We start from the raw sequence: 16,982 nt of genomic DNA, 5'->3' as shown, positions 1-16,982 counted from the left end.
GTCATTTGCTAACACCGGACCAGTTATGACGACATTCTAAGAGAGCATTTAGGTTCGCAAGATTGGTGGGTTGGTTCGTTGTTAACGCCGCACTCGTCGATATTCCAGCTATATGACGGCGGAGTCTGGACCAGACAGTCCAGTGAGTGATATCATGCGCACCGATCCAAGCAATTGGGATCGATGACATCCATCAACCAAGTCAGCGAGCCTGACCACCCGATCCCGTTTGTCGCCTCTTACGACAAGCATGATCGCCTCTTATGACAAGCATGATCGCCTCTTACGACAAGCATAGGTTGCGGAAGACCTATTCTAACCCGGATCTTCACAGGTCTTTTCCGCAAGAACCACTAAGTGGTCTGCACATGCCGATACACGCAGTTTCTATTCCCATCGTCGATCCTGACACCTATATCCAATCCATGTAAAGTAGTAATGAGTTCGTTTATGTAAATGTCGAACACCAAAAAGAAAAGAAAGCATCATTGCTTCAAACCGGATCTCACTTATTGGACCACTGAGTTAAAACTCCCGTTAATCCTCACATAACATTTAACACTTGTATAAAGATACAACAGCTTCTTACATTCGTCCACATATACCAAGGTCTAATAACTTCTTCCACAGAATATCCCTGTCAATAGTATCTTAAGCCTTTTTTTAAATGAATAAAGGCTAAGAAAGTTCAATTCTTGGGCGACTTCCTCGATTCCGCTATAGATGTTAATATGAACCGTGTTCCACTCTCGACCTTCCTTTTCTGGAACTGTTTTGTTCGTCAGATAAAAAGCTATTGTTCTCCGCATACTTATACGGTCTCTTTTTAAGATAGAACAATAAAGTTTATAGCTCGCGTTAGTAAGTGGTCATATTTATCAAAACATGATTCCGGGATAGGGTAGATAATGGCTTTCTTCCATTCGCTCAGCATTTTCTATTTGAACAAAACAACACGTTCAGCATTACACATGACTCTCCACAGGCCCGTAAGTGTACCATTCCGACATCGCTTTCTTCTTAAACGCCTCCTTTTGTTGGGGTTTGGGGTCCCGGGTGATGTCAGCTCCATCTCCTCCTTCGCGGTAGATTAGAAGTTTAGAAATAGTTTAAAGCTTGCACGTTACAATTTGCATCTAGAAATTTATCCGGTACCGATGTCACATCATACTTTATACATTTGACAGTATTGGTTTCATTATTCCTCGCCCCGCCGGAACTTGAAGTAGATAACGGAGAGATTGCCATGTCCCAGGAGAGGAAAGAATCATCGAGTGTTGTTATCGCCTGTGCACTCTCTCATCCTAAATACTCTACCAGTTCTACTAAATCAGATGCACATGTAACCTTAACATTTGATAAAAGATTAACATGTTCACATAGACAAATGCAATCAGCCACAACCACATTTTTAACATTGTTTCTACCGTCCTTCAAGCAAATATTTACCATACATAAGAATTGAAAGTCTGTTTGATGATTCCCAACGTGATTCCTGATTCATCAATGACCTCTCTAGTTGGGGGAAAGTCCACCCCTTCAGTGAGATCAAGCATGGTACCGCATGAACTGTTCAGATCACCACACACATACCTAATGTTGTAAACATGATAATTCGCTATTTGTGATAAGAGGGTGTCGTAAAAGTCAACAGCTTCAATGTCTCTTGTTGAATATTCCGGCGGTAAACAGCATACACAAGTACAAAAGCAACACTTATATCACACTTACGGACCAACTTTAATCACAAAATATTTTCACATTCAACATTAAGAATTGTCAGTTTATAATCTAATTAAAAAATCATTTTTAATTAAAAACCCACGTCTCCGGGACCCGTTGTGGCTTGCTCATGTTGATTGTTTTTGTGATGTCCATACCACGAGTAATCTGACACATTCATATATTACTTTCTGTCAAATGTGATTCCGCAATACCTATGACTTCAAGGTCGAGGTGCAAAACACATCTAGATCTCAAATCGTGACCGTCTGACATAGTATCACTAGCCCACCCGTTGACGTTCCAAAACCCACATGTTGCCTATCTATACTGGGATGACTTGTACATCCGTCCATGTGAATTCGCCCGTGTCCTGTTGCATCCTGTCGAGGTCTCTGATTAGTCCGGTTGTTGTTGTCACGTGATACTTGTTGATAAACATTTCCCCTAACACGTGTACTTGTAGTACTATGCTGATCGCGTTCCGTGGAATGTGTTTCCCTCTGGCGATCATGCGCGTCTGTGTCGTCGTGGTATTGTCTTACAAGTGCGATCTGAATCATTCAAACAATGTTGAAACACCACTTGTATATTTCTACAAAATAATGTTTCATAATGTTTATTTATCTATACCTGTTAATTATAACACAAGATGCGAAGACATATTGAGACATTGTGCCATTAATGGCACTATTTACACAATGACGCACTACCTAGACGAAAAAGGCATCAGACCGTGAAGAATATTCCGCTTTTAAAGCACCATTCACTCACTCTTGTCAATCTGTTTTAAATTTAACCCATGCACTCTCGGAGCTTCACCAGTGGAGGGATGAGTGAGTATGAGTTTATGTAAATGCGCATGCGTGTAAATTGCGGTTGACACTATAGAAGTAAGCGCCACTCTTAAGTGGGCCCTTGAGAATCCCGGGCGAAAACAGGTCCCCAGCAACCAATGCTAGTCGTAAGAGGCGACTAAACTGACCGATCGGGTGGTCATACTCGGTGGATGAATGCCCATGGTGTCAATCACTGGATTGTCTGCTCCAGTCTCGATAAATTACGACTGCCTTATAACTTATTCTTGAAGCTGTCTTAAAACGTTTGCAACGTTAGATTACATACGACACAAATCTTCGCTAAGACAGTCAGCGTTTTTGGGCCTGGGGGCAAAATAAGCTGGGTGTTTCCCAATGACGTCATCGGTTATTAAGGAATTCCCTGGATTGAAATTATATTATTATTATTATTTATAAAATGTCATGTACGTTTAAAGATAAACAATTAAACCGCTATTGAAGATAAATGTTGATGTTATAATTAATGCTGTTTCACAGCATTATTGCTCAATGAATGATAGTATTGTCAAGCTGTTGTCCTTTATAGATAGATATTGCAAGTATTAAATAGAATGCTTGTATTAGCTAAGGTTTTTTCGCTTCGATACCTCAATATTTACACCAATCTTAGCGCTAAGACAGCTTCGTAAATAGGCCGCCTGGTTAACGGTACTCTACCACAAGTGTGAAAGATTGCGCGTGCTTAGAGACCGTTAATTAAAAATGAATATGAAGTCCCCCAAATGAAACGAATCTATGAATTTACTTTGTAAATGATAACGTAAAGAAAATAATTTTAGGTGGTACCCAATATTCTGTGTCCCAGTGGATGCACTCTGTAGTTTGTTTTGCGTCTGTTTTCAATATTTGTGCGCACCATGCAGGCTTTCTGTACAGATCACCAATGCTGCATGTTGACTTCATGCATGCACTCAAATGAAGTACATGTAAAATATCTAAAAAAAGGTACACAACTCTTTCAGCCTCGAAAGAAATTCACGAAACAGAGTAACCTCCCGTATTTCCCCCACAATGCAACGTGATCGTGTTCCGGTAAAACATCCAAGAAAAAATAACGAATAAACGTTTCGGATAAGATTCTACGACTTTGGTAAGTTAAAACCTTTTTAGAAGATTTGCTAAGATCCACAGCTATGTTATGTATCGTGACTGATTAGCTGACCAATGAATTAAGCGGATTTATTGATTATCAGCTTATTTGCAGAATTAGGCCCAGTGTGCACTGACAGCCAAGACGACTGTCAAAAGGCAGACTGTGCTTTTAGACCTTGTGAGAGTGTCACTAAGGTAGGCCAAGTAAATATAAGAAAACTATATTTTATGGGATTAGTATGAATTGCCATGCCCGGTCCTCGTTTGTATGTGTATTCATGTAACAGATAATCACGATATGGGCTTGTGAACCTCACAAAGTTGCCTTCAAACCATGGCACAGCTGATGACATGTAGGCTATTGGTTGAACGTTGACATATGGATACTTTGATGTTGAATGTGCATTAGGTGTACAATCAATACATTTGAATTCTTGTAACCACTTATGTTTAGCGATTTTTAGCATACTTTGCTCAAAGGAAATAGATTTACCTGCCTGAAGTACATCTCACAGAGCAGTAATTGTACCCAAATATAAGCATTAGACCTAATAATTACATTTTTCTGAACCTGACAAACTGTCATGCAGACACACACTGTCATTTTTAGTTAATTTGTCTCAATTTGTCATACTTGGCATGGCAAGCATGTCTAGATTTTGTTTCTTAGCAATTTGGAGGGAAGATCCAGTGGATTGGAAAATTCCAAGATGGATCAGACATCGATGATCACATGTCAACATTTTTTTCTGAGGGCACACACAGATTTTAAAATAATATTGTTGACTTGAAAATATTAAAGGTAGCCATCACTAGCTTATTCCAATAGCTTAATGCCAAAACAATGGTTACATTATTGTACTATTTTAAGCATTCAGGGTTGCTCTTGTCCTGATCAAGGTTCTAGTCTGGGAGATATGTTCCATGAAGGTGTTGTGGTAGTTATAACACTGGTGTTGTGGGAAAAAGTAGTTCCATTGTGACATTTATGTCGCATGTTACTTTAGGTTTAATAGCCTTTTGCTTCCTATGGTGGAATTAATACTGTCAGTCAGACACTGACCTGTTCTGGTGGGTTTCACAAAAGTGGTTAATGTATAAGCCCTGCATCACTTACACTTTCCTCCCACTTTAACCTGATAACGGTTACATGCTGTAATATAACTGAATGACCATTTTTAGTGGCACTACACATGACTCCCTCATGCACTCATCATACTTAATGATATCTGATTTCACATTTTGTGGACCATGTTAATGCAACATTTTCCTAATTTGTTTCAAGAACAATGTATGTTTATATCAGGTCAGTATTATTACTGACGGATGACTGTTCCCAGTTTCAGTTAATACCATTTAGTCACAAAATAAACAAAAATGACTGAAATAAGCCCCACTAACATGGATTTATCTAGACCTGCTCAGAGGCAGATATTCGGCCTCAAGTTTGAGCAAATGTCAGTAATAATTCCCAAATTGGAAGTATAATTTTGCCAAGACATGTTATTAATTTTGAGAGGTGACTTGTTTCTGTCTGATAACAGGATTAAGCAAGAAGAAGCTGTAAGATATAGTTTCCCATTGTGCACTGAAGGACTTAAGGACTTAAGAAAATTTTCTTTTTGCCCAAACTGCATGACAAGGGCACTTAGTTTGAAATCCTAGATAAATCATTGGCTAAAGTTAATATATTGACAATTGTACTCAAAAGTCTCAAGAAATCGTCTTTGGAGAGAAATTACAAACAGTTTACCAGGTGTTTGTACATAACATTAACAACCTTAAGGCTTAGAGCTATGACAGTCGTAAGTCTATGTTAAGGTATGGGAGTTACGATCACCTTAGCCCTAAGATCGCTTTGAACAATGGCACCATACACTCCATGTCTCATTAGTTTGTCTATTGAAGATTACAATTGCTGTGGTATAGTTAATACTATTATTGTCGTTCTGTAATGAATGTATAGAAAGTCCGAGTGATTCAGTTCATACTAACTGTTCATTTTATTTATTTAACTAAATGCCATTAGGTAATGATGCTAACATTGACAATTCCTTTGATATTTGCTAACTTCATATAAGCTGTTATATCTTATGCTAGTAGTAACTGCAGTTATTTGGGTAAAACTTTCAATATTGATTACCATAAGATTTCAGAATGTTGTTTTGAAAGTGTCTGATAAATAGTCATGTTAGAAGGTACTGGTTTTCTTTTTCCCCTGAAAAAAGGCTTAAAATTAGATTAGAGTAGTGATTTATTTCAATAAAAGAAACTTTTATTTTCTAATTCTTTTCCCTTTATCATGTCTACTACTGTTCTTAAATTGTATTCTAATCATAGCACATGTATTGGCTTTGTGCTAAACAAATGTATGCAGATTAATGATGTTAAGGAAACGCAATATGTATACACATCTGATCTATGTCATCTGAGTAACATGTTGCACTTTGCAGACACCCTACTTCTCACTTTCAGTGTTAATGGCATGTGAGGTTCCTACCTGTATACTCATAGTTTACACAAGACCGACACTTCCTACCCTCTTGATGAGGGAACTTTGGATGGATAGATTATAAATGCTGACCTGTTACTTCAGTCGTGTTTATGCTATGGAGGAACTGTACTCTTTGAAGCACTTTGTTAGATGTTATTTTATGCCCAATTGTTTAGAGAAAACACAATACCACTCAGTGGCTGCTCACACCATATTTGGATAATGGATGTTCAGTGCTGAATGATGACATTTGATTTTTGTTTCTGGCATTGGTAAATTTGACCTATTAAGGTTTAACTTTTATGTTGTTTTATGTTACATTTACATTTGCTGACTTGTTACTTTGACATATGAAGTCTTTGATAGGCAGTTAGAAGTTGGAAGAACATGAATACATGACTCTTTTGACATGGATAGCAACTTGTTTTATTCTTTTTCACGGATTTTAAGAGCTGCTTCTTGCGCTTTCATCTGGTGAATGCTGTGTACTTACTTACTTAAATTATGAATTTAACGTGAGCTTTCCGACATATGCGTATTTCGCGCAAGGCCCCACCAGGCCATTTGGTGTTTGGTCAAAAAGGGTATGTCCGAAAAGGTGAGGCAACCTAGGTGGGGCTTCTTAGGGTTGCTTACTTAATTTGGAGAACACATTTAGAATTTTGAAATATGCCATGCAAGAGGTGGGGGGGGGGGGGGGGGGACTAAAAGGAGTTTGGGTGTTTATATAGGTTTAGAATTTTAGGGTTTATTGGCAGCTTGTTTGTTGTACTTTTATTTAAATGCAGCCAAGTAGGCCTGTTTTGATTAGTGGGATTAACAGAAGAGGGTTTAATAAATTACACTGGGGGTGTAGTGATGACAAGGTGCTGGCTATTGTGACACAAGCATTAACATGGTTAAGGCAATCAAGATGTCCTTAGTTCTTGATGATGTGACTTTGACAGAATATTATGCTGACTCAATACTTTGACATATGCTGACTCGGTACTTTGACCATTTAATGAAACATATGTGGTACTTGTATTAACTTTTCAGCAGGTATCTTAGACATTTCTCAAAATGGACTTCTTAAAACTGGTAATGTGGCAAGTGCTAACTTCGAGATAATGGTACAAAAATCTATACTTGTGTCAAAGTTGGTTAATTTTGAAATTCAACATTATTGTTTTTAAAGACAGCAGTTGACTTTTTTATTCTTTTTATGAGATGTCTCAGTACAAATGCAGGTACCTTGATCAAGCAAGTACTTGCATCTGTTGACTGTACCAAAAGTTGTATTGAAATAATAAAGACATTGAAATCGTCCTCTATTAGTACATGTCACATGTGCTGCCTGTGCTGAAAACGTTTGAGTCAGCTTGCCTGAACTTAACCCTAGGCATCATTTTGAAGATGTCTGCTTCAATTTCAAGCAAGAAAGGAATCAATTTCCATTTTATGACATGTCGCATATTGCTTATGGCAAAGCCAAATGGGACTAGTACACAATATTCTTTAAGCTATGACGTCATTGCACTGCAACCTCATTGCCTGTGGTCATAGCACTGTATGTCTTCAATGGAATGTCAATGCACGTTTGAAATTGAGGGAAATACATAAATGTGCATGTTTTGATCGATTTACAAATAAAATAAAACACTTACAACATGAAGGAGGATGTTTTTAGATAAACTTTATATCCATATAGTCATGGACTATTTATTAGCCGAGATCACAAGGGCAAAGAGAACTTTACTTGACTTGGGCTTCTGATTATTTGATTAAGTTGCAGACTGCATGCATGATGTAGTTCCTCAAACATTGTATTGCACACATTTCATCTGTTTGAAAAAGATCAAGTCCAATGAAAAAGTCATGATGTAAAGTTCTCTAACAGCCAATCTTCAAGTGATCAAAAAGAATTTCAGGTAACTTTTGTTTATGTTTTTGTATCCTTGTTGGGTCGCAGTAACTATGGTAACTGTTTGTTTGGACAACACTTTCATCATCTTCCTGAGGCAAGGGAGTTAACTGACTTAAAAAATCCAGTAACCTCCTTTCCTGACCTAGGCTGGAATTATGGAGTTATGATTTGGATGGACTAATGAATCTATGCACAGTCCAATCAAAATCCTGTAACAAAATCAACATCTGGTTCAGAAATGAAATTTTGGCTACTGCCTTGCCGAATTCGTTGATTACAGTATTTGCAGAGCATTTGTCCCACCAACTGGGCATCGGCAGATATTTTCCCAAATTTTTCATTTTATATCTTTTCATTTCATGTCAAGGTGCTCAATGATTTGATGCACTTTGTGAGTAAAACCTGTTGTATTACAATTAAGATCTTTATTATCGATAAGATCATCTTGAGTGGGTGCGGGGCGGTTGGGTAGCCTAGTTAAAGCATTTGCTCGTCACGCCGAAGACCCAAGATCGATTGCTGACATGGGTACAATGTGTGAAGCCCATTTCTGGTGTTCCCCGCCATGATATTGTTGGAATATTGCGAAAAGTGGCGTAAAACCATACTCACTCACTCACTTGATTTGGTGCCACCATTTCGTTTGAAGCAATGTAAGTAATACGAGAGGTGGAATCAGATTGGTCAGTAAGGAGGACATGCAAGGGACATTATGCAAGGGACATTACTCGCTGCATTAAATAGCCACTGATGGCGCTAGGATGGAGCCCAGAAATTCGAGCCTATTTCGTCAAGGGTGGAAACTGAAGTCAGTTAACTACCTTGCCTTGGGAAAATGTACTTTCATGTTATGGTCCACAGGGCTGCAACGAATAACCTATGAGCTGAATACGATTCGTATCATGAATATAGGGTAATGAATACAAATATTAATTCACGAATACGATAATAAGTCAGTAGTTGATGTATTATTTGTCATATTCAGTGAAACATTAACAACATAAATAATTATATGGTTTGTTAATTATCTATATTATACATTCACATACTGCACTTGTCCAGGTACTTAGTCTTAGTATCTGCCCAAATGCTACAATGACCAGTGACCAAATTCCTGTCAAATTAAATATCATAAGAGTGTTGTCTTTAAAGAAATCTATGCATATCATATGTTCTTATGGATGTTTTAGGTACAGGGTATGTAAATGCACATGATTGCATATTCATAAATATTTGATTCTAGTGGCCACAAATAATGAATTCAATTCATGAATGGATACGGTTCGATTCACCGAATACGCGAGTGAATCGTAAGGGCCCTAGTCCACATCAGTATTGACAGACTGTCGTAAGTAATTTATCAAGGGTATAATTCGGTGCAGGGAATTGACACCATGCGTTACTGACTAGTCTACAACTCATTTCTGTAAAATAAGTAGATCTGGGGGAAAAAAACCTAATCCCTTTAGAGCTCCACTTATGTTAGACAAGGAGACTAGACAAAGCATCTAACCCTGATGTTGGGACAACACAAGTAGTTTAGCACTGTAGCACAGATTAGCACTTGTGACTAACATTCAAATAGCAGTGTCTCTCCTTGTAGTGCGAAATTGTTCATTATTTGTTCTGATGTTGACATGTTTCATTAGATCAGGTCACAGAGAGAATGCCATGATAAATAACATCTTGAGACCAGTTTTCTTCCAGATCCTGCTTGTAATATCAAGAGGTCAATGACCTTTATGACACTACCAAACATGTAGGTCAATATATGTGTGTTGAAGTGTTGAGTCGTCTCAGGGGGAACTCCCAAGAAGCCATGTCTGGAGTCCAGTTTAGTAGTGAAATAGGTATTACTAATGCAAATCCTTCCACACCTGACATGAACAGCATTGTGATCATGAGTTTGCCTATTCTATAAGAAAATTAATAACTGCCTATATTCACTAAGGGAGTTCTGATTTATTAGACTGCTGGCACAGTTTCTAAAGTATTTAGCCACAAGGCCCACAATGCAAGACTGTTAGTTCAACATTCAAATGATGAGTCAGCACTTCCTGCAAAGACTGTGAAGATAGATATTAAATGTGGTTTAAAATAAATGTGTCTCCAAACTAGGACAGGCTTGTTAGTTTTTACTTCTTCTCATGCCTGGTGAATGAGTGCAGCATAGATACAAGGATCATGTAAATGTCATGACACACATTGAGAGTATGTAAAGACTTTGAGGGTATTAATCAGCAGAGCTTAGTCTCAACATATGGGCGGTTTGCAGCTGAGCTTACTGTGTTTCCTTTATTAGATACCAGGCATCCAATACACACTGGCCTCTATCTGAGGCTGGATGTAACGCTCTATCCAAAGTATAGAAGTCTGGTCTCTGATACTGAGATATGTTGGTGATAAATAATGACCATTTCCTGCAAATGTTTCTGGTAGAATGTACTGTATAAATTGGTAAGGTAAGCAAAATTGGTTAGGCATGTTAGGCCAGGAGTATATTTTATTTGCCATCGACATTGAACTTCAACCAAAAACCATTGAAAGATCAACCACAAAGAAAGTATTTTGATCAATACACATGCTTGAAAATAAATTCTTGATCAAACGGGAGATAAATCCTGTGTATATGGTCAATATTTGATTGGATTGGACACCACAGTAAGCACGTACGTCGTACGTCATCTCTTTCTGTAATTGCGCTATTTTAGTCATTGACGTTGGGTTTACTGATTATTCCAACACCAATCAATAATTTTTTTATGATAAGCATCTTAAAACATTTATATATAGGTTAGTGAAAACAATCGGCATTGATCCAAATCAATGTGTGCCTAATTATACCGCCAAGGAGCTGTGTGAATTTCTAACCATTACTTTGTTCTGGGGCTCTGAGCAACAATGGTTCTGTGACTAGTTAATGATGCTAATTAGTGTTGTGTCCTGTGTCCATTAGTGCTGTTCTTGTATCTCTGTGTCCTTGTGTTAATCATCTGCATCCACCTGGGATGAGGCCGGTCAAGCAGGTGTTTCTGTGGCTAGAGATATTGATTGCTTGATCACCTGTAAGAAAGAAATAATACACTGTAATAATATACTGTGATCAATACAATGCCCATATCATGTGACAGGACATCAATACTGGTGAAGACCCATTGTGTTTGCATCAATGACCACATTATACACAAGACAAGAAGAAATCTTGGCTTGGTGTGAGAAGTTCAACCAACTTTCATTGATTTCTTGGATGTATGTATGTGTGTACAACTATACATTATTCATCATCCCTGTGTGGGTTGACTGGTAATGCAGTAACATGCAGTCTTCTATATGATACAACACAAGTGTCTTCTTCAAAGTTTTCTATATTATACAACACAAGTGTGTTCTTCAAAGTTTTCTATATTATACAACACAAGTGTGTTCTTAGTCTTCTCTGTGATGCAACACAAGTGTGTTCTTAGTCTTCTATTATAATGATGCAACACAAGTGTGTTCTTAGTCTTCTATTTGATGCAACATTACTGTGATGTACTTAGTCTTCTATATTATACAACACAAGTGTGTTCTTTGTCTTCTATATTATACAACACAAGCATGTTCTTAGTCTTCTATATGATACAACACAAGTGTATTCTTAGTCTTCTATATTATACAACACAAGTGTGTTGTTCTTAGTCTTTCTATTTGATGCACCACAAGTGTGTTCTTAGTCTTTCTATTTGATGCACCACAAGTGTGTTCTTAGTCTCCTATATTATACGACACAAGTGTGTAACTGTTGTTCTTGGTCTTCAATATGATGCAACATTAATGCATTGTGATAGTATGTCTGATGAGCCATGTGTGTGTTACCACAGAGCACTCTGTCAGGGCTGTATTGATCAGTGTAAAGTCTTGTTTGACTTCTTCCTACAAGCTGTTACTTTGAAAAAGTCAATGTCTCCACACTGCTCTGTCAGCTTTCAATGTACTCCACATCGGTGTAATTGCACTGTTTAGCAGATTATTGTAGTCCCAACAGCCAACAGTGGGGCACTCACCTTCAGCATTTCACATTTATGTTTCATGTGGCTCATCACCAACAATCACCTCGGCCATGCAAGTCATTGATCTGACTTTGATGGTTATGGTCGTGTGCCAAGTGGGTTTTGCTCTTATTTTGTTTCTGAAGCATTGATTTGTTCTTTCACTTGGTCTTAATTCTTTTTTCACAGTTGGGGATCTTTCACTCTTGAATCTGTACTCATTGACCAGCTTTTTGTTCTGTTCCTTACCCCCACTCTGTTTGCACTTTATTAGGTGTTACTTGATGTCTAGTGCAACAGGAAGACAAGCACAAGAAGCATGAAATACTCATATCCCCCGCCAATATGTCAGGGCTAGAAATATTGTACGGTTTTCAAGATCTGCTCCGGAAACGAGCACTACCACCATTTTCAGTCTAAGTCTAAGTTGTTCCTTGAAAATATTTTTCAAGAATCCCAAACTATCAAAAGGCTCCAGATCATCAATAGACCTTTCTATGTGCCAAATTTGGTTTGGTTTTTGAGTTCTGCTCTGGAAATAAAACGTGACAGACAGATGGAAGGACAGACGGACAGCACCCATTCCTATATCCCCCCTTCCACTTCGTGGCGGGGCTTAATTATAGTGAACAATGATTTTTCATGTGATGTTATTGTGTTGATCCACCAGTGAGTCTTGAATTGGTATTAGCTTACAGGTTTTGAATATTCTATAAACAATTAAATAGCACTGACTATTTACACTCTTCCTAAAAATCTTCAACAAAAATCACACTCTCATAGACTGATGCTGTCTTACTGCACATCTGTCAGCTCCTGTTGTAGACATGATCAGCCAAGGAAAGGTGATAGCACACTGACAATGCTGTTGACAATTTGGGGAAAACTTTTACCAATAAACATGGTTAAATGCTAAAAAACTCCAATTTCAAACAGTACTATGTTTGTAAATTTGACTGTCACTCCGCTCATCATTTCTCAGCCAAGCTTTGTGCCACAGATCTATCAATATCAACTACTGGCTTGCCTGGTCCAGACTCAATCACAATACATCTTGACCAGCTCATTTTGAAATATGGCTGTGTTATTAAGGCTGTCGCAATAAGCTTCAATGCACCTCTAGTCTACTGAGTCCCAATGCCTCCTTACTACCAATACATCAAACAGTTTCTAACATACAAGTTTCTTCTCACGGTCATGATATTCGCACCAGTTTCCATTTTACTCACACATGTTCCCACATTGTTTTTGATCACCATGTTCACATACATTCAATTTGTCCCTCACATGTAATTTCACACTTGCACAGTCCTTGGGATACACTGAGTAGCATGGGTGGCTCAGTCGTCTAAGATGCTGTGCATATTTGCTTCCCCTAGGGGTGTCAGAAACCAATGATTATGTCAGCACAGTATCTGTGCTCATGGATTTTCATCAGAAGAGTAGGCATCCGAGAAATGTGTCACTTCAGGCTTTCCTTTTTGTTTGTTTCTTGTTTAACGTTGCACTCGGCAATATTCCAGCTATATGACAGCAGTCTGTAAATGATCGAGTCTGAACCAGACTATCCAGTGATTGACATCATGAGTATCGATCCACGCATTTGGGATCAATGACATGCATCAACCAAGTCAGCGATTCTGACCACCCGATCCCATTACTCGCCTCTTATGATAAGCATAGTTGCCTTCTGTGGCAAGCATGGGTTGCTGAAGAACTCCAACCTGGATCTTCACCAGTATCAGTCTTTTCTCTTACATCAAGCTGGCATGCCATGATATATAACTGAAATACTACGCATTGCAGCATTAAGCCATTCTCACTCGCTCACTCACTCATTTTAAACAGTTTTTCAGTTGTCTCAAAGAGATATCACAGTATGTCATCTGTATGTAATTTTAATTAATTAATATCCTTCTCAGCATACATATATTAGGGAATTCTTTAACGAGGCACATTGAATACTTCACTCAGGATGTAGTGCCATGATGAGAATAACTCAAGTTCACACTTTGAAAATGTGATCCATTGCATTTTGTGGCTGAAGCAACCGTAGACATTTTGACTATTCACCAGGTATTCTGAACATGATGTATCAGTTGCAGTAGGCATTTCATGTGATAAAATTGAACCACATATTATCAATACGTACAAACGCATTGACATGTGTGAGAACACACAGTATTATGAGTTGTACATGTGGTGGTAGTATCAATATATTTACTGTGAAATATCTTTATCTCATGGCCACAATCAAGGGTATTTTCAGTGTGTCTTGCAGCGTTAGAAACTGGCATTAGTCCTGTAGTCCTTACCAAACTGCCCAATAGTAAAGGTATCCTAAGGACTAGTAGAAATTGGCCCATTTTAAGGGTTTTGCTATATGTTATCATTATAAGGACTTGTGGACAAAAACTGTTAGTTTCTAACCCTGGTCTTGACATCATTGACATCACCATGGTCATATATCAAGCACTTAATAAACTGATAGGTCCAAATGCACAATACTGTCAATGTTTCTTTTGCTTACCATGCTTACCTCTGTAGTTGATTTGAATCACTTAATAAAACAGTGACCTGCAATCACTGCAAGAAAATATTATTTTGCAATAACTATTCACTTGTCACTGTTATACATGTACCATATTCACCATAGTTACTCAGCTTACTAAGTAAACGGGCAGTCGAGTAGCCTAGTGGTTAAAGCGTTCGCTCGTCATGCCGAAGACCCAGGTTCGATTCCCGACATGAGTACAATGTGTGAAGCCTATTTCTGGTGTCCCCTGCCCTGATATTGCTGGAATATTGCTAAAAGCGGCATAAAACCATACTCACTCACTCACTATTAAGTAAACAAATTGGGATGCTTATTAAAACCATTATACTCAAAGTTATAGAAATTTAGAGCCGGTCATAAGTGAACAAACTTTGTTCAAACATTGATGAGGGGCAGTTGGGTAGCCTAGTGGTTAAAGCGTTTGCTTTTCACGCTGAAGACCCGGGTTCAATTCCTGACATGGGTACAATGTGTGAAACCCATTTCTGGTTTCCCAGGCTGTGATATTGCTGGATTTTTGCTAAAAATGTCGTAAAACCACACACACTCACTCAAACACTGATGAAAGTAAAACTATTTCAATGATAGTTAAAAGGCAGCCATCAACATGTGTAATGTCAAACTGTCATGTACATTTTTGCTTGTTGTGAAGCAGCGTCTCCATGGTAAACAATATGACTGTGCTTTTCATTGTCATTTGGGAAAAAGAAAAAGACGCGATTTTCAACTCAAATTAAAAATAAAGTTGTTTTTTATTATGTAATTATGTAATAAAACAATTATTGACCACAATTCAGGTAATATCATGTTTTATTCCTCAACTGTCTGTAATGCCCTCAAATCGGCTCACAACATATTGAAGCAGGGGTCAAGACGGGTTTAGCAGGCCAAGACATGGCTTTGTAGGGCCAATACGGCTTTTGCACATGATTGCATTCCCAAGAAGTCAAAAGACTACTGACATCACACGTTGTTAGAGCATAGGTCCTGTTTTGTATGCTATTTCTTGATTTCATACCTTGAAACATATACATGATATAGTTTAGGTAGTCACTTAATAAATATGTCATTTAATGGGTGTGTTCATATTGGCCTTGTTATAGGTCAGCAAAACATCAGCTTTGAAACTTTTGCTGTTAAGAATTTTAGTCGTTAAACATTGGGGCTGTTACGATTCACTCACGTATTAGGTGAATCGAACAGTATTCATTCATGAATTAAATTTGTTTTTCGTGGCCACTAGAATCAAATATTTATATTTATATGCAATCATGTGCATTTACATGCCCTGTACCTAAAAATATCCATAAGAACATATTATATGCATAATTTTCTTCAAAGAAAACACTCTTATAATATTTAATTTGACAGTATTGTGGTCACTGGTCACTTGTTATTGTATTCGTGAATTAATATTCGTATCCGTTACCCTATATTAGTGATACAAAGTGTATTCGACTCATAGTGTATTTGTTGTAGCCCTAGTAAACATGGATTCTTACCATTCTGTAATATGACAGTTACCATGTTTACTAGTTTCTATCTTTATTTGTGTTCATGTGTATTGTCCATTATTCTTTCTTTGAAAAAAGTCACTTTGAGAAACCAATTAGCATGTGATTAAAAAAGCCATTGTTACCATTACTGATTCTACGTTTCAGTTATGCATTCAACATCAAACAGCTTGAATAATTTAGTCTGTCTGGGTCATTACCAGTGGTAAAACAGAAAATTGACGAGAAAAGTTCTTTGATGGAACATTTTTTAATATTTTGGTTTTATCTTCCTTTGTCATGTAAGATATAATTGAAGATATGAAGAAAATGTCAGTCTTGAAGTCTGTCCATTATCACATGTTAGCAAGCTCCCTTTATCAATTTCCATAATGTTGTTTTCTCTGAGTGATACCTGTCGCAATGATGACTACCACTGCAGCATGTAAACTGAATAATAGGGTTTTCAGTTGGAAACCATTGTAATTGGCTGAGACTGTCACCAAGGCCTTGTTTAGCATTGTTTAGTAGAGGTAATCCAACAATCATGACAATATATTGGCATGATTGATGGGAAGTTTTGTAGAGGATACTTCTACAGAAATACAAAAAGAGTGTTTGTCAGATCAGCATGGCTGTCAAGCCCATAGTGATTCCATGAGTGAGATTTATCTTAGCCAGGGTCCAAGGCAAGCCCTGGTTGGGGTCTAAAACCACAAATGATTTTAACAATTTTGAACACTTTTGTGGAACCCTCTGGTTGAAGTGTTTAGTGTAAATTGTCTTAACATAGAAATAATGACAAAGCTGAAGTACCAATGGTGATGTAT

At 37.7% G+C, this 16,982-nt stretch overlaps 1 protein-coding gene across 1 annotated transcript in view; it reads left to right on the top strand.

The window, feature by feature from the left end:
• The first annotated feature begins 3,645 nt into the window (after window positions 1-3,645).
• Window positions 3,646-16,982, top strand: part of LOC124139500 (transmembrane and coiled-coil domains protein 1-like) — a 96,535-nt gene continuing 83,198 nt past the window's right edge. Inside the window, exon 1 of the mRNA XM_046506616.2 lies at window positions 3,646-3,672. The gene's annotated coding sequence lies outside the window, so the exon portion shown is untranslated. The remainder of the gene's footprint in view (window positions 3,673-16,982) is intronic.

The sequence above is a fragment of the Haliotis rufescens genome, unplaced genomic scaffold (assembly GCF_023055435.1).
Source record: "Haliotis rufescens isolate VD_foot unplaced genomic scaffold, xgHalRufe1.0.p SCAF_1, whole genome shotgun sequence".
Lineage (NCBI taxonomy): Eukaryota > Metazoa > Mollusca > Gastropoda > Lepetellida > Haliotidae > Haliotis > Haliotis rufescens.
This window is presented reverse-complemented; position numbering and strand designations above follow the sequence as displayed.